General features: G+C 44.4%; 2 pseudogenes; both read left to right on the plus strand.

Moving 5' to 3' along the window:
• The first annotated feature begins 10,654 nt into the window (after window positions 1-10,654).
• Window positions 10,655-12,391, plus strand: LOC138805144 (pre-mRNA-splicing factor SLU7 pseudogene; annotated as a pseudogene).
• A 2,833-nt stretch (window positions 12,392-15,224) lies between these two features.
• LOC138805150 (small nucleolar RNA U3) lies at window positions 15,225-15,299 on the plus strand (annotated as a pseudogene).
• The last annotated feature ends 6,617 nt before the right edge of the window (window positions 15,300-21,916 follow it).

The raw sequence follows: 21,916 nt of genomic DNA on the forward strand, positions 1-21,916 counted from the left end.
GATGACAAAAAGTCTTCTGCATTTTCTATCCCTAGAGAGGGCTTAGCAAGTCCTCAGATCATAATCAATGGCTCTCCATTTGTAGAAGGTGGAGGGGCTTGGTTTTGCCATTTCTGGGTGCTTTGAGTGAATTCTCAGTCAATGTTCTTGGATTCATCTGCATAGACTAACCCTGACTTTATGTCTGAGTTTCAATCCTTTATTGGCTCCCTGACTTTTGTCATGGAGACCTGCTAGCATTGTCTATTTTGCCTTTTGTTGTAGTTCCAACACAACTGAAGTCCAGAACCTAAAACCTTTTAGCTTTAAGACTAGCTTAAGGTTAGTTTGGAGACCTTCCTGGTGAATGGGTTAAGCCTTGAGTCCACTGAGCATTGGCCACTCAGAACCTGTGGTCATTGCTGACTTCCAAAGTAGTTAGCAAGTCTCCTCCCACTCCACCAAACTTGGAATTACCAGTGGACATGGCTGTTCATGTATTATATGAGAGATTGTATAGCCCATTGCCCAAGTGTTTCCTCTTCAGTGGAAGTCTTGTCCAAACATGCCAAGGTGGGTCTTTGTGGTGCTACCACATTTTGCCACTCTTTAACCTCCAGCATTGAGATGCTTGATGCCATACAACTGCCTTAGGTCTAGAGAGCTAATTCTGAATGTTCAGAATTGTAACCTTTGCTTGCTTGAAAGCAGAATTTTTTTTCTTTAATCTACTAGTGTTCCATTGGCATGGTAGGGTTACCTCTAAGTAATCTTAACAACTCATCTAGTTGTGAAACAGTACTTTTGGTTGGCCTTGATGTACTAACCTATATTTCTTCTTGGGGAGCACCAAACACTTTAACCAGTCCCTGGGAGTCATCATGAGATATTCCTGTCATGATCTGGAAGGAGACTGATGACTTCTGCCACTACTCCCCCTAGCTCCAGAGTTGCCATTGCTTTTTGTCCTTGAAAGCAGAATCTTAAAAATGGCACGACAGTACAAAGTGTTCTGTTTGGGGATTAATTTCCACAGAGCAAGAGGTAAGGGAGTTCGGTTGCCCAAGGATAGCATTATACAGTTCCACTACAGGCAATGGAAGTAAGGGAGTTCAGTTGCCCAAGCATTGCGTTGTATGGTTCTACTACAGGACAATGGGAGCTGGATTCCACTGAAGTCCTCTTGAAGAGTGTTGGAGGCTCAGCTGGAAACAGTTGGAAACTCAGGAAGCAGGGACACTGATCTAATAACTTTCATAGTCTATTGTTAAAGACTATTGCTGTTTTGCCTGACAGCTATTCTAGACAGGATATTCTAGTATTATGCCAAGGTCGCAGGAACCCCGCAAGAAGACCACCGAGAGTCAGACTCTGCGGCTGTTTTATTTAAATGGGCTGTAGTTCGGGCCTCTTCCTACACTCATACACAGTGGAGCCTCGGAGGAGCGCCCCGACTAAGGATTTGCAGGTCTTATAAGGGCACACAACCAGGTGATTTAGCACCACATGTTGCTCTGCTCCAATGGTCACTGCCTCCAATACTCTCACCTTTCAGTAGTGGAAGCCGAGCTAGGATATTTTTCTTTAAGGGAGAAATTAATCTCAATTTTTGTATATATCACTTTTAAATATATTGGGACCCATAAAACTTTTGGAAGTTGGGCTCACCCATTCTGAGCCTTGCTCACCCTCTAACAGGGTAGAAGGCAGAATACTGTAGAGAACTCCTCCCACTGAGTCAAGTACTCTATCTAGACTCTGTGCTTTTTTCTGAGATCATGCTTTCTCTGGTCAGTTCCTGAGTTTGCAGGAAATGATAGGTGAATGTGAACAGGGGAAGGGATCACATGACCAGACATCAGAAGCATCTGCTCTACCTGGTTTACTAAAACCCTCAGTTTTAAGAGAGGCCACCTCCCAAGTCTTCTCCTCCTTGTTGTTTCATAACTTTCTTATGGCAACATTGACCATGAAGCCTTTCTTCATTTAAAGAAGATGTGAAATTTGCTCTCTGAATGCTGTAACTATTTCCACAGAGCTATTTGCAGCTGGACTTCAGTTTTGGTGTACGGGGAGTCCTAAGAGACCCCATGGAAATTGTGATCTAAGGCAGCCTTACTAGAGAGAAGAATTGAAGGAGTATCTTCAATGTGTTCCTGACCTCCCTTTAACTGAAGCAATTCTCTATTTTCCAATTAGTAGAAGCTAAGGAATTGATCCAGCCTGCACCAGGAGTGGAAATGACTTACTAGAGGGCCATTGTATAGAAAACCTTCTTTGCCATTGGCCTGTGAGCTATGAAGAAGTTGGTTGGTTTTGCTGTGGGGAAACTCCACAAGGAGAAAGAGAAGCCACTGCTAAGAAGACAATTGTGAGTCTTTATTGGAGAATTGGTTGACTGCTGGTGGTGGTCTCTTGTCCCAAAGAACAGAAGCCCCGGATGCAGCTTATAGAGCCCCCAAACCACAGCAGGTATATGGAATTTATCCTAACAAAAGGAGCAGCAGCAAAGAAAACCAGAGAAGGGCATTTCAGCTGAATAAAGGTGTTAAATATAAGCAAGAGCAAATTTAATGTGGACATAATCAAGGACCAATTATCTAAGGGAAGTTAGACTTCTCTAGACTTCAAATTTTATTCTTCATGGCTACGCTTGGTGATTCGTAAGCTTACAGTAGAAAGAGGCCTTATAACTTACAAAGGTGTAGAAATGGCCAAGATTCTGAGGTCCAAAGCGCCTTCTAACTGCTCTTGGAGAGTAGTAAAATGGAAAGTGATCAAGAGGTATGATGTTCTTTTTCACCACCCCCCTCCCTCTGTAAGGTACTGAAAGTCAGACAGCAAGGTGAGGAAAGATGGGAGGGAATTAGGGGAGACGCCTGGACTTCCTCCAAGCTCCATCCTCCCGTTCCGATCCTTGCTCACCGCATCCACTAACAGGGTAGTTGAGATCTCAGGGTAGAATTGCTCTAGAGAAAGCACCCTAGTGAGCCTCTGCCGATGCTTTTCTGACGCAATGATGCTCTTCATGACTCGGAGGGAAGCAGGGCATTGCTAATAACAGTGCAAGCTCGCATTTCTAGAACGAATACTGGGATATTGATGGTTTTTAGCTATCATGCTCAAGCTGTTTTCTAGCCACCCTGTGTTAATAAAGTGTTAGCCCTTTACAGTCCTACTATAAAAAAACTGAAAGCCGTTTAATGATGGAGATGCCATGATCTTCTCAGAAGGCTACAGTGGAGCCTTCCCCTTGGGCCTAGGCTCTAAGGTGGAAATCATGTGTGGGGCCTTGGTGTTCTTTCTTCCCCTGGGCCGAGGCATGGGTGCCAGAACCCACCTCAACCCTGCTGCCTCCCCTTTCCCTGCCCACATCCATAGGGCAAATATACATTGGTGCGTGTAAACAGGAACTTTACCTGGGTTGGTGACCTGAGGCACTGGCTCTGACTCTGCTGTGAGGGGTAGAAATGGGGAGATCCATTGCTGCCTCACTGTCATGTTGGGGGGGGAAAGATGTCACTATTGATATTTTGAAGCTAAGAGTGACAGTGTTCTACCAGCCAATGGATTCCCACTTTGGGCTGAATTTCTGTATAAATATTAAACCTAATCTTGCTGATCTTTCATCTATGGTGGTTATGTCTAATTTGTCAGGTGTTCCCAGTAATAAATTCTACACAGGCATGCTGGTATTCTGTGTCCTTGCTGGGTTTGATTTGCTGGTAGCTGATGGATATCTTGGAACATCTACGTTGATGAGGCATTTGGAGCACAGTTCCGCTTACAGGTGTAGCTAATGGTGTTATATTCCTTTCATCATCAAAATGGATTTGGAAAACTTTTCTGAAATCTTACGAAAGATCACTGAAGCATCTGGTATATAAGGACTTCTTTTAACTTAGGACCTGTGATAGGCCAGGTCCTGCAAGAAGTGAAAACCAAGCATGCAAAGCAAGTATTAGGGGAAACAAGAGGAAGACAAGGAGACTCAAAAGAGCTGTCCGCTTCATTACATCCATCTCTAACTACAATGGAGACAGAAGGGCTGATCAATGAATGGCCAGGAGGATCCTATTCTAAGGAAGTTCTCATACCATAGAGATCATCGAAGGAGTCCCATACCCCTGAGGAATATATTTGAATTGGTGTTTATGCCATGCATGGTTAGTCAATAGCCATAAGAAATTTGGCTCCCAGATGAAGCAGTGACACATTTTAATACACAGCAGCATTGAGTCAAACCTTTGCTGCACTCCCATAGATAACACAGTTGACTCTTCATACTTAAGCCGGGCTTACCTCTGATATAGCTTCAGACTTGACAACATAGACTATGAAAACATAGTAATCATTTTTTTGTTTATTGTGAAAATACAAAGGGATTACAATTACATGAGAGGTAGAGTACATTTCTTATCAAGCATTGTTACCTCCTCCTTTGCTTTTCCCCTACCATTCCTTCCTTCCCACCTTCACAACTGTAGTGCCCACGTTGCAGGACCCCCACCAAGAAGACCACTGAGAGTCAGACTTTACAGCTGTTTTAAGGTTTTATTTAGAGGGGCTGCAGCTCAGGCCTTGTCCTACACTCTTACACAGAGGAGCCTAGGAGGAGAGCCCCGAGCTAAAGATTTGCAGGGCTTATAAAGGCATACAATCAGGTGTTTGGATTACCACTGCGTGGTGCTAGCTGAGATAAACATGCAACAAATGGTCACTGCCTCAAATGGAATTACTTTAACCCTTCCCAACTATACTTCCCCCCCCAGCATAGTAATTCTTGAGGCTACCTGCTCCCACTGAACTAGAGCAGGTTTCTTTGGAAGTGATGCATCACTGAATGAATGCCGCATGGTCCTTTAACACTTATTGCTGCCACCATTCAGGAATGAACGCCTGGTCTTCTGGGTTCTAAGCTGGTCTGGCTCCTGTGTTGAGAGTTGTTTGTTTGTGCTGATGCAGCAAGAAAAGGGATGGCCAAAATGAGGATGGGATTCTAGGATGCTGGGAACTAGCGCTGAGCAGCCCACCTCAGGCAAAGTTGGCATTGATGGGGAACCCAAACTGTGCCTCCTCTCAGACCTGACATTAGCAACCATCTGCTGTTGTTCCTCTGAGAAGAAAGTACATGAAGTTCTTGGGTCTAAAGACTCATGTGTTACCCTTCCTGAGTGAACTATAGATGGTCACTGTCTTCAGCCAACGTGATGGGTCTGGTTCATGGTGACTCCTAAGTTCTTGAGCTCTGTGCAATTAAGAGACACAGCTGGAGAGAGAATGTAGCTGCATATGCTACATTCAGTTCTTAACCCTCTTGAGTGGCTCTTTATCTAGGGTTATAGTGTATCAGAGGAAAGCTGTTTTCTTATCTTCCCTCCTGCATGATCCTATATTACTTCTAGAACTGGCTCTGCCCCCCACTATTGGACTTGAACCCAGCATAACCTTAATCCTTCTCCAAGGGCTCCCATAATTCTGTTTTACTAGGAGTTATTATCTTGGACAGTGGCCTGCCTTGAAAGATAAGTAGACTCCCAGAATAGATGGAAGGTGAAGTCAAAGATTTGACTCATTTCTCCATCTTCAGGCATCGGTTGACACCAACCGTAACAAAAGATACCAAAGCACAAAGTATCTAAAAATCTTGCCCTTAAGCAAGATTGTCCCACGAATTTGCAGTCAAACTTAACTAACATTTGGAAGGCAACTTGAGAATGTTTTCACCTTGTCAGGCTCAAGATACTTTGTTCAGAGGTTCGGAGTCTATTTAGATCCTGAACTTCTCTTGTGGTGGGGGCCAGTGGGCAGCGGGTACTACTTCATGTCCTGGAAGAAAGCGCTCATCTCCAGGATAGACTTAGAGCAGGAGAACTTTTTTTCAGCTAGAATGTGCTAATAAAAAGGACCTATGTATCTTCAGATGCAGTATTGTACAAGGTCAACTCCAGTCATAGGTTACAGCTTGGTAGATCTTTGGTTTCCCCTCCTTAGCAATAAGAAGGGCAAACTTGTGTGTGGTCCCGAGAGGATGGTAATGTGTACTTGTGCTAGAACTTTGGCGGTCCTCTTGGTATATTTCACCAAAAGTAGACAGGTTAGTTGGTGGCAAGAAGTGGATGGGATGAACTGGATGGCAACAATGATTGCAAGATAGAACTGATTAGATGGGATAATGGCACTCAAGATTCTGGGGTGATCTCACCGGAAACTTTCTTAGTACTTGTGAACTTCATTTGTCTTCAGGTACGACTGGTATTCAAGATTCCTGAGTGATAGCACCAGAAGCTTTCTTAGTGTGAACTTAGCGTGAACTTGTGAACTTCAGGTGTGACTGGTATTCAAGTCCATTGGACTTAAAGCTCAAAAGATGCCTGTCAGGCTTAGGTCTCTCATCCTGGTTATGTATCGTTGAGCAGTTACACGAGAGACCATCAGCCTGACTGAGAACCACGTACAACCTTAGGAATTTACCAAGCTCTTGGATGAGAGGTTCTTGCGGCGAGCGCCTTCTCGGCCAGTGAGGAAGAACGACCACCACACCAGGAGTCTTCTCAGATCACACTTTATTGGAAAGCCTTCTTGTTGATAGGAGAGCTTGAGCGAGAGACCCTGTGCACAAAAACATGGCCGCTTATATAGGGAAATAGGAACACGGGTCGTTCTATCATTGGTCGTCTGCCTTTCACCGTCACCAGGTGCCACGGGATTGGCTGGGGACTCTACGTGGCTCGCGCATGCACAAAGCCCAGGACCCACCGTCCCGCCAAGCACTGCCTAATATGAAGTTGTTTATCTCAAAGCTCCAAGGAAGTGGGCGGCATCTTGTAATTGCGTTCGCCCTGGCTCCCCGCAGGTTCTGGTACCAGGATCTGAAGATATAGCCACTGGTTGGGTTTTCTGGAATATGGTCTGTGTCTCTGGATGTATAAACATCCCTATATCGTTCTGTATGAGAACGCATGCACACATGAGTTATTCCCTCCTCTACAGGCTTGTCATTAAGGATGATTATGGCGTAGTATCCATGGAAGTTAAGTTTATTCTAAGTAGGATATACTACTGATGAATTTCAAGTTGGCGGGAACCTGCTGCCCCCAAAGGGAGCAAACTTGATGTCGACTGTGGGTGGGGTGTCAGCAGTAAATGCTGACCAGCCAATTGTTGGATCATCTCTATGTTCAAATAAGAGGTGGAAATTGGTTCTGGAGTTCATCTGGAGTTACTCTGCAATGTAACTGGCAAAAATAAGATTTTAAAGACCTGCTGTCTACATAGCTGTTGATCTTGTTCTTCTCTGCCTAGAAAGAGGCTCTCTTGCAAGACTTAAATCCTGTAAAGAATATCTTGGTCTTTACTGAGTTCTTAGTGTGGTAGAGGTATCAAATATCATAAAGATAAAATACTTTTTTTCCATTGACATTCACATGATAGATTATTGGGAGCCGACAATAAAGTTTAAAGGTCATCTTGACCCCAGTGCTCACTTGAAGGCACGTACAAGGAACTGGCTTGCTTAAACACCAGGTGCCCGGCATTGCTTTGCTATGTCTGCAGAGTTTGTTTTACTTTCTACCAGTTGACCTTGTCTTGTTTTTACTGCACTCTGTTTTTACTGAAATTTTCCTTGTTTTTCTGGAGTATTGTAACCTTATGTTACCTCTTGACTTCTAATAGTATATATTAGGGAAAGTTAAAAATAAACGGTGCTGCAGTCTTGAGCTGCAGACCTCCCGACCCCATCCTTTGTCTTATTTTTCTCTTCCTCGCCCCCTAATTCAAGATTCCCTTTCATTGCCTGCAGGCTCCGGCAATAGATGACTAGGCCAATGTTCAGGTTCCAGAGATAACTTAACAAATAATGAGTTAGTGGGAATGGTGTTATATGGGACCACTTTTAGGCCCCAGACCTGTGAGATCTTCTTCCTCATGCACAAAGCTAGAGATGTCTAATTTTATGTGTGCAGTGTAATTTTTAGAGGTAAAGCTCTGCATAATTGCAGGCCAGAGCCTCTAATCTGACTTATTAAATGTCACCCCAGTACTCTTAATCAGTTTCTCAGGCTGTATGACCGTGCTATTGCTATAGAAAAGGCAGTCTCTCTGGACCCTTAGAGACAGGACTGGCTGAGGTTCTGTGGTTATCTTTCTGTAAAAACTCATTGTTGTTCCCCACAGGAAAGAAGGGGTCTAGTAGAGTTCACTGCCCAATAACTGGTCATATCAGTAACTGACAGTGAACAGCCGATATAACACCAGTTTATTAGTTTCTCCATTTCCCTGTACATGGAGACCAGGCTTCTGTAGCTTTGCATAGCCATTGTCTCTACTGCTGTGACAGTTAAACCCGGGTTTAACTATCATAGTAGTTCTTGGACGATTAGTAATGAAGCCAATGCCAAAAGGTCAAGTTACTTTATCTGTATGTATTCCAGGAGGCATTAACAAGTCTTTGTACATTGCACAATATTATATCAAATACTATATCAGATGAGGAACCATTTTATGCCAAGGACAATCTGAGTATTAGGGGGACATATAAAATGACCAGTTAGGCAGATGCCCATCACCAGCTGATGAGAAGCACACATATCTGTCCCATCGTGTACCAAATGATTTGGTGGGCCAGAGAAGATCCACAAGCCGTATGTCCCCTGTCAGGCATCTATCAGGACTTGTTTGCCTATAATTAAGTTCTCGCCTTTCCAATACCTGACAAGTCAGCCAGGCACTTGGAGCTGCCCAGGAGTCTCTCCCCCCCGCCCCTTACAGGTTACTTCCTTTCATGGTATATGGATGAAGAGCCTTCCATTGGGAAAAAATTCCCATGTCGCTCTATTTAAAAGCCCTCCTCAATGTATTTAAGAGTTTCCACTCAGATCAGCTCACATGGCCTACTCCATCTGGCAATACAACTTGCATTTTTTTCTTCCAGCTGGCTATAATGGACCCCTAGTAGTCCATAAAATCTCAAGGAAGGACCCTGAGAGAAGCAATGTAGGTGAAATGGAAAGCCATGGGTCTGCATCTTGGGCCCTCTGGTATTGCTTGGGTTCAGTTCTGATTTCACTATTTTTACCTCTGAATGATAGATTCTGGGTTTGGTCCAATTTGATCTTGTGGGTCTAACTGACCTTCTGGCAGGTAGTGGAAAATTCCAGGTGTGGAGTCACTTCATACCATGTAGCTAAAGCTCCCATTTGACAGGTACTAGTGGGACTTGAACCATTTCTTGGAAGACTTGTCTGCTGGTGGTGAGGTAGGACTACTGAAGGCCTTGAGCTCCAGGATACCTCATTCTGGTTTTCACTGAGGCCTGAAAAGTTCGGTGTTGCATCTTCCACTGGTAGTCAGTCTTTAATCTGTGATCCATTTTTTTTCCTGAATGAAAATCCTGTTACGTTCTTGTTTGAAAGTTATTTCATTGAACAAGTCAAGACTTACTGCTTAGTATTGTTCTGGATATTTCATTCATATTTAGAAGGAGAAGAAATGGAAAAAACAGTAATCACTAAGATAATTTAACAATTTACTCTCCAAAAAGAAAAGACTTGGAAAGTTTCACCACAAAATTATAAATGTTTGAGGAGATGATCTGTATCAGGACATAAAAATGGCATCACCACAATAGTATGTACAATTCTTGGGTTTTCTGTTAAAACCTGAAAAAAAATCACTTTATGAACAAGTTGAGCATTGAAAACAGGATGATTTTCTCCATAAGGGGTGCAGCTACCCTGCTAATGTTTATGAGAATCTACAGAATAATTATGAGTACTGGGGTAATGTTTGTTACTAGCTTCTTTTCAAAGATACCAGTAAACCAAACTTCCTCATGATACTGGTGCATGAGTTGAAATCTGATCAGGGAACATTAGAATAGTAAGATTTATCTTTCGATATTAACTTTTCCTGGGAAGTAGAGGTTAGATTCTCAGGATGGGCAGGAAGGATTGTGAGTTCTGCCTTGAATTAATTTGCCTACCAACTAGAGACTCAGTGCCCAAACTCAAGAGGTATTGGTTCCATGCAGGGGCTCACTCAAAATTCTTTTCAATTTATTTTGTGTTCCTAGGAATGGAACCCAGAACCACATACATCTACCAGGCAAGCTAGTCTACCACTGAGCTAACTCTGAGCTCCATTTTTATTTTTAATTGAAGCCAGTGAGTTTTGCTGAGAATGAAGTTAAACATACTAATGGAAATAGGTTGCCTGAGTGACTACCCATTTCCAAATGTGGGAATTCCAACTCCAGATCAACAGGGAGAGACAACTAAGAATCTGTGCCTTAAGACACCTGACTTGCCTCCCCCATCCCTTGTGAAATGCTTCTTTCACACAGTGCAAGAGCTCCCAAGGACAATTCTCAGGGTGGTGAGGATCAGTCTCATGAGTGATCCCACTGTTAGAGGGTAGGGAATGAGATAAAAAAACATATTGCAGGAGGGAAGTAAACATCGGTGGCTTGGTTTACTTGTCTGTCAGGGAGTGGTTGTATAGGGAGCTTGGGACTGGGGTCTGACTATTTAAGTCAAGCAGACCTCAAACTCTTATGTAGCCCCAGACCAGCCTAGAACTCTCCATTCTCCTGTTCCAGCCTACTGAGGACCAGGATTGTGTGTACCACCCACCTAACACATTCTACTGTTTTAATACAGATGGCCAGTTCACCATGTCATCGGCAGCTGTGGATATAGTTAATGCCGCACCCCTGTCCAGGTCCAAAGGCTGAGTTTAGAGGAACCAAAGAAGATGACTCGAGAGGACTAGAGGAAGGAGCTAGAAGAACAGTGGAAACTGGGTAATGCTCCTGCAAAAGTGGACGAAGAAGGAAAAGATAATCAATCCACACATCCCTCAGTATATTTCTTCAGTACCATGGTACATCCATCCATCGAAAAGACCCACCTTAAGGCACCAGAGACCACAACCCAAGAAACAGAAGCAGTTTAGTTCATCTGGAAAATGGTACAAGAGGGGTGTAAAAGAGAATTCCATAACCACCAAGTACCACAAAGGTGCCTGCGAGACTGTGGGGCCATGATGCAAAAGGAGAAGGACGGCTTCGAGAGACCCAGGCAAGTTGGCGCCAAGTCTACCGGGACTATGATGGCACCAGATGAGCACGCCCAGCCTCAGCTCACGTTTGACTGTGACAGGAAGAGAGAGCCCTGGAACAGCTACAATCCAGAAGAACACATGAGAATCGTGGAAGAGTACACCAAAGTTGACCTGGCAAAATGAACACTGAAAGCCCAGAAATTACAAGAAGAATTGGCCTCAGGAAAATTAGTGCAACAAGCTAATTCTCCAAAACATCAGTGGGGAGAAGAGGAACCAAATTCTCAGACGGATAAAAGATCACAACAGTGAAGATGAGGATGAAGATAAATATGCAGAGGATATTGACATGCCTGGACAGAATTTTGAGTCTAAGAGGTGAATTACAGTCTGGAATCTAAGGATTCGAGAAGATATTGCAAAATATTTGAGAAATTTAGATCCAAATTCTGCCTACTATGATCCCAAAACTAGAGCGATGAGAGAAAATCCCTATGCCAATGCAGGGAAGAATCCAGATGAAGTGAGTTATGTAGGCGATAACTTCGTCAGGTACAGAGGTGATACCATTTCCATGGCTCAGACACAGTTGTCTGCCTGGGAGGCGTATGACAAGGGCTCAGAGGTAGGCCTGCAGGCAGATCCCACGAAGCTGGAGCTGTTGTATGAGTCCTTCAAAGAACAGACAGAAAGCATCCTGGAAAAGTATGGCGGCCAAGAACATCTGGATGCTCCTCCAGCTGAGTTGCTCTTAGCCCAGATGGAAGATGGAAGACTATGTGGAGTATTCATAGCATGGGACCGTCATCAAGGGGCAGGAGCGAGCGGTGGCCTGTTCCAAGTATGAAGATGACATGAAGATGCACAACCACCTGCACATCTGGGGATCTTACTGGAAAGAAGGTGGCCGATGGGGATACAAATGCTGTCACTCGTTCAAGCATTCCTACTGCCCTTGGGGATACAAATGCTGTCACTCGTTCAAGCATTTCTACTGCCCTGGAGAAGCCGGGAAGGAGACTAACACTGAGGAGTGTGTGAGTGAGACTGGAGAAGAGTCGGTGAAGAAACCACAGATGCTCATGGAGATGCACCAAGAAAAGCTACAGGAAGAGAAGAAAAAGCACCGGAAGAGCGATGACAACGATGATGAAGAGAAGAAACAGGATAAACTGAAAAAGGCACTGAATGCCAAGAAGGCCCGCCTGCTCCATGTCAAGGAGATCTTGCAGATGGACGAGAGAAAGCGGCCATACAACCGTGTATAGGAAACTCAAGGAAATGGAGGCCTACAGAATCAAATGTCAGGCTGGATGACCCGATGGCCTCTTTCCTGGGCCAGCAGTAACTGTCCAGGGTACAGTCCAGCATGCACTACAACCTCCTGTTCATCATATATGAAAAACCATGACCTGTCCTTGAGGCCTGACTTCAATAAAGCTTTCAGAAGTCTCAAAAATTTAGGAGATCAACACAGGCATCTAAGCCTGGGGAAGATAGCCTATAGCCACTGCTTTCAAACTGCATCTTCATCACCAGAGCAATCATCTAGAGTTCCATCCTTTACCTTCTTCCCCATGTTCTTTTGTTCTCTGGATCTCTGCAAACAATAAGTTGACCCAAATCAGATGATTCTACCCCTAGAGCATTGTCACTGGGGTTCCCACCCCCTGATAAGATGCTTGGCTAGTGAGAACTCCAGACCTGTTCTGAACCTGGGCGCATGGCCATGTTCTCAGCACAGGTTGTCTCTCCCTCTCTGTAAGCAGTATGTTCCTTAGGTGACAAACTCTTGAGCCAGAGATCTGGGTCCATGGGTTACTGCTGTGCAGCTTCTAGCTTGCTCTTCTAATGTTCAGGTCCTTCAGGAAGTTTTGACAATATCTGACAGTTAACTGCCAGGAGCAAATGTTTGACCAGGAAGCTTGGTAACATTTGTAATCTCTGCTCTTAACAGGCTTCTTAGACTTCACCAAGAAATTTCACTTTCTTGGGATTTTTCAGTTTCAGGACTTCACCTCTGACTTCCTATCTGGCAGGATTGGAGTATTAGAAGTGGGGGGCATGCAGGATTTTAAAAGGCCATCCTTTAAAACAACAAAAAACCCTTCAATGACAGGTCTTATTCCTAGTCACCTGTCCAGGGGTAAAGGGTATTGCTTTCTTGGTGGATGAGTGGGGTGTGGGGGAGGGTACAGAACTCGAGGAGAAAAGTGCAGCAGTAGAGCTGATGAAAGTGAATTCTACAACTCATGGGTGAAGATGGGAGGGAGGAACTTGGAGAGCAAGAGGGAACAGAAGACACTGTATGGAAGGAAAGGTACTCGTTACCTGATTCGTGTAACTGTCACCCCTCTGTACATCCCCTCTATAGTGCAAATTAATATGTATATAATATAAAATACTCAGGGGCATTACACTTGTTTATAAGTCAATATGAACTGGGGGACTCTGTAGTCCTCCCCTCTCCTGACTTTTGATGTCTAAGCTATACATATAAATTTCTCCCTAAAAGGTTGAGCCCAGAGGAAATCTTCCCAGTCCTGGAGCTCCATGTGTCAAAAGAGGAACATGAAATACCTCTCCCTTTCTTCCAGAGATCAGGACCTGCCCTGGGGGGAGAGGAGCAGGCCCAGGGTTGGAGGGATGGTGACAAATGATTTAGAGGCCAAAACCATCCCAAAAGATGGTCTTTCTCTTTTGGTCCTGCTTTTTAAAATAAGGGCTCCTAATAGGACCCCCCTGACCTCCCCATTTCTTCCTCAAAGGACATGGTGGGAGTTACTTTCTCTACTAGGGCATTTTTCATTTAAAATGTCCACGATTCCAACATTAATAAAACTCATTTCTTTCTCCCTGAGACTTGGGCGTTTGACCTTCATATTTGAACTCTCTGGGCAGGTCTCAGCCCAATTGTGGACGAGATTTTAGCCTTCTCGTTTTCACGTCACATACACCTTCTAGGCCTCTCTGAATAATTCCTCCAAATTTTGATCCTCCCAGTTCTGTCATCTTTGCAACTGTTAGTAACAAAAATGCAGCTTAATGATTCCATGCTTTAGGGAATTGTCAAAATTTTAACCCTGCATATTTTCTCACCTGATTTTTTTTTCTTTTTCGCCTGAACTTCTGCCTCCTTCATTGCTGCCATACATCAAAGGCCTAGGCTAGGTTTGGGGGATCAGAAATGGATTCCCCAATCCCTTTCATGTTCATACGCTTCCTGTCTGTGGGTCGAACCCCAGGATCTGGTGGGTTCTCTTTTCTACCCAGTCACAGCTGCTCTCCTAATTATAGCTCTCTCTCTTCCCTGGAGAATAAGGTTACAAAGATGGACATGACTTCTGACCAGGTATAAATTTGTGGGCCTTCAAACTGATCAAAGTTCACAACTGCATCTGGGTCTCCTCAAAGGGGCTTTAATTCTCTTGGAAACTTGGGTTTTGTTGATACCCTGGGGGCTAGCACAGAAGTTCAAGTCACCATCTCCGTTCAGATCTTCATAAGAGGGTAGAGGGTTTATGGTTGTACTCTGGGAGCGAAGGAAGTAGGAAATTCTGAACATCCTTCTAACCTTGTATAAGCTCCATTTTTTGAGCCTCAAGAATGATGAACTTCAAACTGAAGGTGGAGCTGAAGCTGACAGGTGTTACCTGGGGGTTCAGGAAGGAGTTGATGCAGATCCTATGGAGGTTCCTGCTGCAATCTCCATCTGGAACTGGGGGACACTGGAAAGCAACGGTTTGAGGATTGTGCAGAGGAGGCATGTAGGAAAGAGGATCCCGCTCTGACATCTCTAGATTATAAGGGGGAGGTAAGCAGGGAAGGAATCCCACTTGGAGGATGTCTCCTCTGGCTTAGTTTTATCTTTTTCCTAATTTTCAAGGAACAAGGGGTCCCTATTTCCAACAGGATGTATTCACTCTTTTCCTTGTTCACACACGTAAGCAACTGGAAGAACCCAGTCTTAATCTGATCCAGTTTTGGGCCAAAAAGCAGCCTGCTGAGTAAGAGGTTCCCAGGTCCAGGTGAAGCTGCAAATATTCAATCATTTGCTGCATCATTTTCTCTTTGGTTTGAGTATCAAACCAATATTTTAACGTCCATTTTAAAGGACTGTCCAGTGGGATCTCACTCATTTCGTGTACCTCAGAAGCTGGGCTATTTAGAATGTTCCCCTTAAGACTATACTTTCAGAGATCATTTCTATAGTTTGTTACTAGAATGTAAAACTTGGTTTGGTTTACCAAGCTAGTGAGAGTACCCTGTAGATGCTCAGCCTTCAAATTCTGGAGACGTCCTGCAAACTACTCCATGTGCTTTGTCGGTCTCCAAGCAATTCCCTTTTGGGGTGAAAGCTAGTTGAACGTACCTACGTAGCAGTACAAACCTGTGAGCTTCCTGTACCTGTGAGTAGGTGCAGGAAATCTGTCTGTAGTCACCTGCATGCCTCCAGCACTGTGGATCAAGACTTGACCCTTGGATTTCACATCCAAATGTACCTGTCACTGGACACCCCCGGTTCCCTGCAACAAGGCAGAGGGATACTCTCTCCCCCAGGAGAAAGGGCTTCTGGGCACCTCTCCCAGATGGAGAGATCCTGGACAAGGCTCCACATTGTTAGAGTTGTGTACTCTTAAACAGAGTCACAACTGAAGACATGAGAGCAAAGATCTCAGCAAGGCAAAATTTATTTCTGCGCAGAACGATGTACTGTTCACTGAAATCCTGGCAAGCAAGCACACAGCAGGTGGGCTGGTCCCTTTCTGTCTCTCATACAGAAGGTGTGCCCAGGTGCATGATCTGCTCAGTACTGGCTAGTTTGAAGAAGGTAATTTTTTTAGGATGGTGGTTTAATGTAACAGGACTAGGATGTCTTAACAAGAATAGGAATAAGGCATAACTAAAATTTAATGAGCTTGTAACAGGATGTCTTAGTAGAAGCCAAATAGGATGTAACTAAAACTTAATGAGCTTGTAACAGGGTTTCTTAACAGAAGCAGAATAGGATGTAAGTAAAATTAACAAGAGCCAAGCCACTTGACCAAAGTAGAAGCTTTCAGAAAACAGTTCTCACAGAATTGATAGGAAAGTGGTACACTTTGACTTACTTTCATAGAAAAAACTTTTCTTGCACTACCTAGTAGGCATCAAGCCCTGAGTTTAAACCTTAGTACCACCAGAAAATTCACTTTAAAAACAAGGAGGGTGAATAAGATTTTAAAACTTTTAAACCAAAGACCTGTAAACAAGCTCCGGCTCCATAGCCCCATGCTGTCTTCAGTGTTCTATTGTGCACCCGGCCATCAAGCTTCAGATGTCTGAGATCTCCGTGAAGGCCCAGCAATTCCATTGTTGGATTCTAATATATCCTTTCCAGCCCTGTTTGGCCTCAGGTTTTTGTAGTATCTGTTTTTTTGTGAAATCTTCGGGAATCCAGTTTATACGAAGATGTATACATTTGTGGACACTTGAAAGACTCCCAAACAGCTGTTCACAGGCTTTCGTCATAGATTCTTAAGTGACCTTGACTCCAGTCCTTCAATATCTTTGTGTTAGATATGGCATAACACTTGTATGACTTGATTAGAACAATGGCTCTGAAAATGCTGGTACTTAATATTTCCAGTGTACCATATGTCGTGGGCGTTGTGTGCAACTATGACCCCAATCTCTACTGAATCAATGTGTCCTGTGAGATATCTGAATGGCTCCATTCTTGGAGAATATGCCAACAAGAGCCACTAGTACTGCCCAGGGGCAAATTCCTAAACGTTTCTTAACAATTGTGCGTGAGTTAGAACTGCCCTGGTCCTCTGAGTGGAATGGAAAAGAAGGCATCTGACCGTGGGTCTCCACACCACATCTGAAGTCTTGACTGCTCTGTTCTAGTGAAGATGGTTTTATTCAAGTTTTCAGTCATTGAACCTTATGCTTCCAGGTTCTCTACAGGCCAGAAAGGCAGAGAGCTGTTGAAGAAAGAACTCTTGATAATGTGAAGCTTCTTGAAGCTGGTACTAACATGCACCAACTTCGCTCACTTCATCTCCAAAATGTGATTTTTGATTCTCTGTCTTGGCCAAGGGGTTGTAGTTTCAGATTTTGCTTGGCACTCTCCACTATCATAACATTCATTAAGCCCAAGAATGCAGTGTGTAGACGACTATGATTCTATGTAGGTACTAACATGTACAAGGACTGGAGGAATTACCTATGGGAAGGTCTTAGGTCCATTGAATCATGCTTGGACCATTTTTAACTTGAATCTGTAGGTCACACTAACCATGTTCAGGTTTCTGGTCTCCAGGCATTGAAGTCCTTGTGGACCTTGTATCTAATAAAGTTGATACAATGACTGGGTTTCCTTGAACCATGCCTGCCGCCCTCCATCCGCAGCACGGAGAGAAGGCTGAAGGCACAACTTTATTCCAGCAAATGCCTCAGCTACATACACTTTCTATATTTGTCAGATGCTGGCATCACATTGTTCCAGGACCCACTGCACCAACAAGTGTGGACAGTCCGCATCCTTCCTCATTCTATTTCAAATGATCTTTGTCTACCATACTCTCTCAGATAAATCCCCAGGCCCAAAGTGGAGAAAAATGCTTTCTCAAATAAAAGGGCAAGTACTTGCAGCCCAGAGGGTTGGAGTCAATGGCCGGGAGCCTTTGCTCACACATTGCCAGCTCCTGGCACTTCAGGGTCTACAACACATACCTAACAAGGGTTCTCTGAAAAGCAGATAGATCCTTGGTGGAGTGTGAAAGCACCCACCATCCTGGGTACCTGGACCACTGATCAGTCCATTGTCTGGGTTTAAATGAGTTTGAGAATTTTGGGAGGAAGAAAATTTGAGACTACTGCCATGGGGCCTTTTGCTCACCCATTGTTTCTCTCTTGATCAGAGAAAATAGGAAACAGCTTTTATCTAAGATTCTCTATTCTTCCCCAGGGATGTCAGGCTCAATTATTCACCCTTGACTCACTGTGGAAGATTCCATCATTATCCTTCCAACTGATTTAGACTTTTATAGATTTCTGAAGGCTTAAGTGATACTTGCTGGCACTGATCTTGAGTCTCTCTCTCTTCCCACCCTTCTCCCTTCAAGAGTATGAAAAGTAGCTTGAATTTTAAACTTCAAGTTCAACTTTTGGACTTTGTAATGTCTGGGTCACATGTATAAACTGTTTCCAGTTATCCCAAAGAAAGGGATAGTTTAGTCCTTCCACACCTCACATGTGGCGGTGGTGGACTGTAAGCCTCTGGGACTTCCTTCCTTGACACCCTCCATGTTGGACCCAGCACAATCACCTCTGAGCCGCTAAGGTGGTCTCTATAGGTGGAGACTCCTAAAATGTACGTCTTGCACCAAGAGCCCCAGCAAAGGACAGCACTGAGCTTGTGGGAAAGGTGAGGTTCCTTTTAGAGATACTTCACCCATTGCCTTGATTAAAGGCACGTGTGTGTCCTCACACAGAACATAGTTCTGCCGGTCTTCAGGCCTTGTACAACCAATGCATTCTCCGGTCTTTTTCCCTTTGCCATGACAACTCCAAAAGATGGGAGAATGAGATGCTCAATGCTGAGCAAAGTTACAAGAGCAACCATTACTGTGAGGTTGCCGTACCTGACCACCTTGGCCAGAGATGCATATGATGTGCTGAAAGAGTGTGAAGTTGAATAATCTCTGCAGCTTCAAATGAGAACTCTTGAAATCCAGTCCTAGAAGAGGTCTCTGGGGTCCTGTTGCTACTTTCTTATGTTTTTATAGGATACAATTTCTTTCCACTTTAATTCATGCCTAGTGCTAGGATTTAATCCCTCGTTATCCTCCTGGTATCCAGGAAAAAGAAACTTCCAGGTTAGAAGTTTTTGCACTGTCCTTCTGCATAGGGAAGGAGATCACCCCTGCAACTGGAGGTTTGGGGCTGTCCGACAAACTAGAATCCTTAAGGGAGCTCATCTAGGTATTTCTATCCTGTGGTTCTTCTCTGCTTTTTCCAGCCAGGGTTGACACAGAAGCAAACCAGCCTTGATGAGCCTGCCTGCCATTAGTCAAATACTTGGGTAGTTGGAACTTCAGTCAATGGTAGTATGGCCTCCTAAAGTGGGCAGGGGAGGTAGGCGGGTTCAAGGGCTTGAGGAACACATACACTCCTTAGACACAGTATGAAGTATTTCTCCTGGCTTAAAGACAATGAGTAACCCCAAAGGCCCACAATAACCTAAGAAGAGTCCTGTGAGGAAGAACTATCTTGAGAATGGTACGTGTAGCAGTAGAGATGAGACCAGGAGACTCTATAAGCCAGATGGAAGAAGATATGATTTCAGACAGAATGTCTCTCGTGGCCCTTGACTGCAAAAACAAAGACTGCATTGCTGACCTACTTCCCTAGAGATACTATCTACTAGTTTGGATAGGAGCATGGCCATGCATGGCTTGAAGGTTCTAGAAGGGAGAGGCTATGTCCTTAAGATTGTAAGTAGTGTCTCAAACTGTCTTAATTCCTGGCTCACAGAAAAGGCAACCACCATGCCACAGTCCAGCCGCAGCATGAACAAGGGCTCCCGAGGGGCAAGGGGGTTGATGAAGGAGATAGAGAAGGAGGCTAAAGGCACAACTGTTTATTTCAGCAAAAGCCTCAGCTATATACACTTTCTATTTGTCAGATGCTGGCATCACATTGTCCCAGGACCCACCGTGCCAACAAGTGCAGATAGTACATAGCCTTTCTCATTCTATCTCAAACAATCTTTGTCTGCCATACTCCCTCAGAGAAGCCCTCAGGCCCAGAGCTGAGAAAAATGCTTCCTCAAATAAAAGGGCAAGTACTTGCAGCCCAGAGGGCTGGAGTCAATGGCTGGGAGCCTTTGCTCACAGTTCCTGCCACCTTGGGTCTACAACATTTCCCCCCTTTATTTTTTAAATTGAGCAAGTATCTGTCAGCCTGGACCTGGGCAAAGCAGTGGATCATAACATCTCAGGAAGAATAGCACAAACAGAACAATGCTCAAATACCAAAAGGAGTGCTGTAACAAATGTCCTGGGTTGAATCCTTGCAGGGAATGAAGAACTGATGCAGCCAAGTCTTTAGGGTCTGCTACGTTTAGGGTGGAGTGGCCAGTATCAAATATCTTTCCCTGAAGCTGTATAATAGCAAAGCTCAAATTATCATGGGACCAGATTCCTTGAATATGACCATGGGTATGGGTCCAAGTCACACTTCCATCCTATTTAAGAGGGGTAACACAATGGACAGATCAGCACGACATGTCATTTTTAACTGAGTCTTTCGCAGTTTTACCTGATTATTAACATACATCATGGCTGTTTCCGAAGCATTTCAACGTTTCACAATCTGTTTATCCCCTAGCACTTTGGGTCCCAAGGGCATTAGAAACATTTTGAGCCAAAGCATTACATGTTGTGCTGTGTATGTATGGTTTGGGTGAGGGCCACAGCAGAGCAGTAGCACTGGCAATGAGAGTTATGGTAACAATGTTTTTCTTCTGAGGAGTCCAGATTTGCTTCTGCAGATGCTGACGTGGGACCCCCTGAAGGGCAGCAGCCAATCATTCCCTGCACATAAGAGGGCCCAATGTCAGCACAAAGGCAATCCTACAAGGCCTTGTTAGGCCCTGTTTTCTTCCAGGGCCTAACTGCTGCCGGAAACACAGCAATTTTAAAAGCTAGTTGTCGGACCAGGATTGTGCCAGCTTTACCATCAACTACAATGTGGCTAACGGCTTTAAGAAGGTGGGAAACATTCTTGAAACATCAGGCCCCTGTCTGGTCTTAGACAACAACTCAGTCCTAGGAAGTAGGGAGCTTTTTCTAGGCCTTGGTTGTACATACATTAATCTGCCCATAAGCAACTTCAGAGTAATAAATCTGCTGCTGAATATCAGAGTATTCACCCGTACTCACCAGCATGTCATAAGTTGTCGCTACCGCCTCGTCCACCAAGGAAGATACGACACCGAACTCTTCTCTCTGCAGTTTATTCAGGACCTTTTAGTAATCTTCTGACCCCAACCCCGGGGAGAATTCCCCACAGCCTTAAGTACCCGCTGGGTAGCCAACCCTGATACGCCACGTGGGAACCACCAATAGGTTCAGGTGCGCGAAAGCAAGCCAGATTCTTTGCCTTAGCCATATAAGGAGTTGTTTACCACAGAGAGCACTCACCAATGGGAAGGCGGAGGGTGGAAGCCGGCGCCATCTTCCAGGTGCGGCCTCTCGCAGCTCCCTACAATAAGTTACAGGGATGTTGGTGCAGTTATTTTGCCACCCGATCGACCTTTCCATCCATTGTGCCTTCCATCATAGGTAATCCCCCCCCCCCATTGAGGCAGGCCTGAGCAATTTTCTTCCAGTCCCCTGGGCAGAATGCCTGATGGGCCAAATGATCAACCGGGGATGAAGTAAAGGGAGCAGTTGCCCCATATTGAGCAGTAGAAACCTTGATTTCTTTTAATTCCTTAAAATTTAGAATACCATACTGACGATTGCCTCTGTCTTATAAGACAGGAAAAAGTAGAAGTCCCCAGAATCCTCACCCTGGACTGCAGACAGAGAAGGTAGCTCTCACAGGGCCGGGCATAGGGTAGGTCTGCTGCCCTAGAGGGTCTTTGTCTTTTTTACAGAGTGTTGAAAACCTGACTGACTTTTAAGGTTTCTAACGCTCCCACACTCAGACTTGACAGTCCTCTCCCTTCACATCTGATGTACAAAGGAGGGTCTATTTTTTCCTCAGACAAGGATTTTATAGTAACAATTTCAATCTGGTGATTGGGGTCAAGACTCTCTCGAATCATATTCCAACTAGAGAATGTCTGATAACTGGAATAAATGACCATATATAATCT

The sequence above is a fragment of the Dipodomys merriami genome, unplaced genomic scaffold (genome assembly GCF_024711535.1).
Source record: "Dipodomys merriami isolate MVZ:Mamm:240054 unplaced genomic scaffold, mDipMer1.0.p SCAF_389, whole genome shotgun sequence".
NCBI lineage: Eukaryota > Metazoa > Chordata > Mammalia > Rodentia > Heteromyidae > Dipodomys > Dipodomys merriami.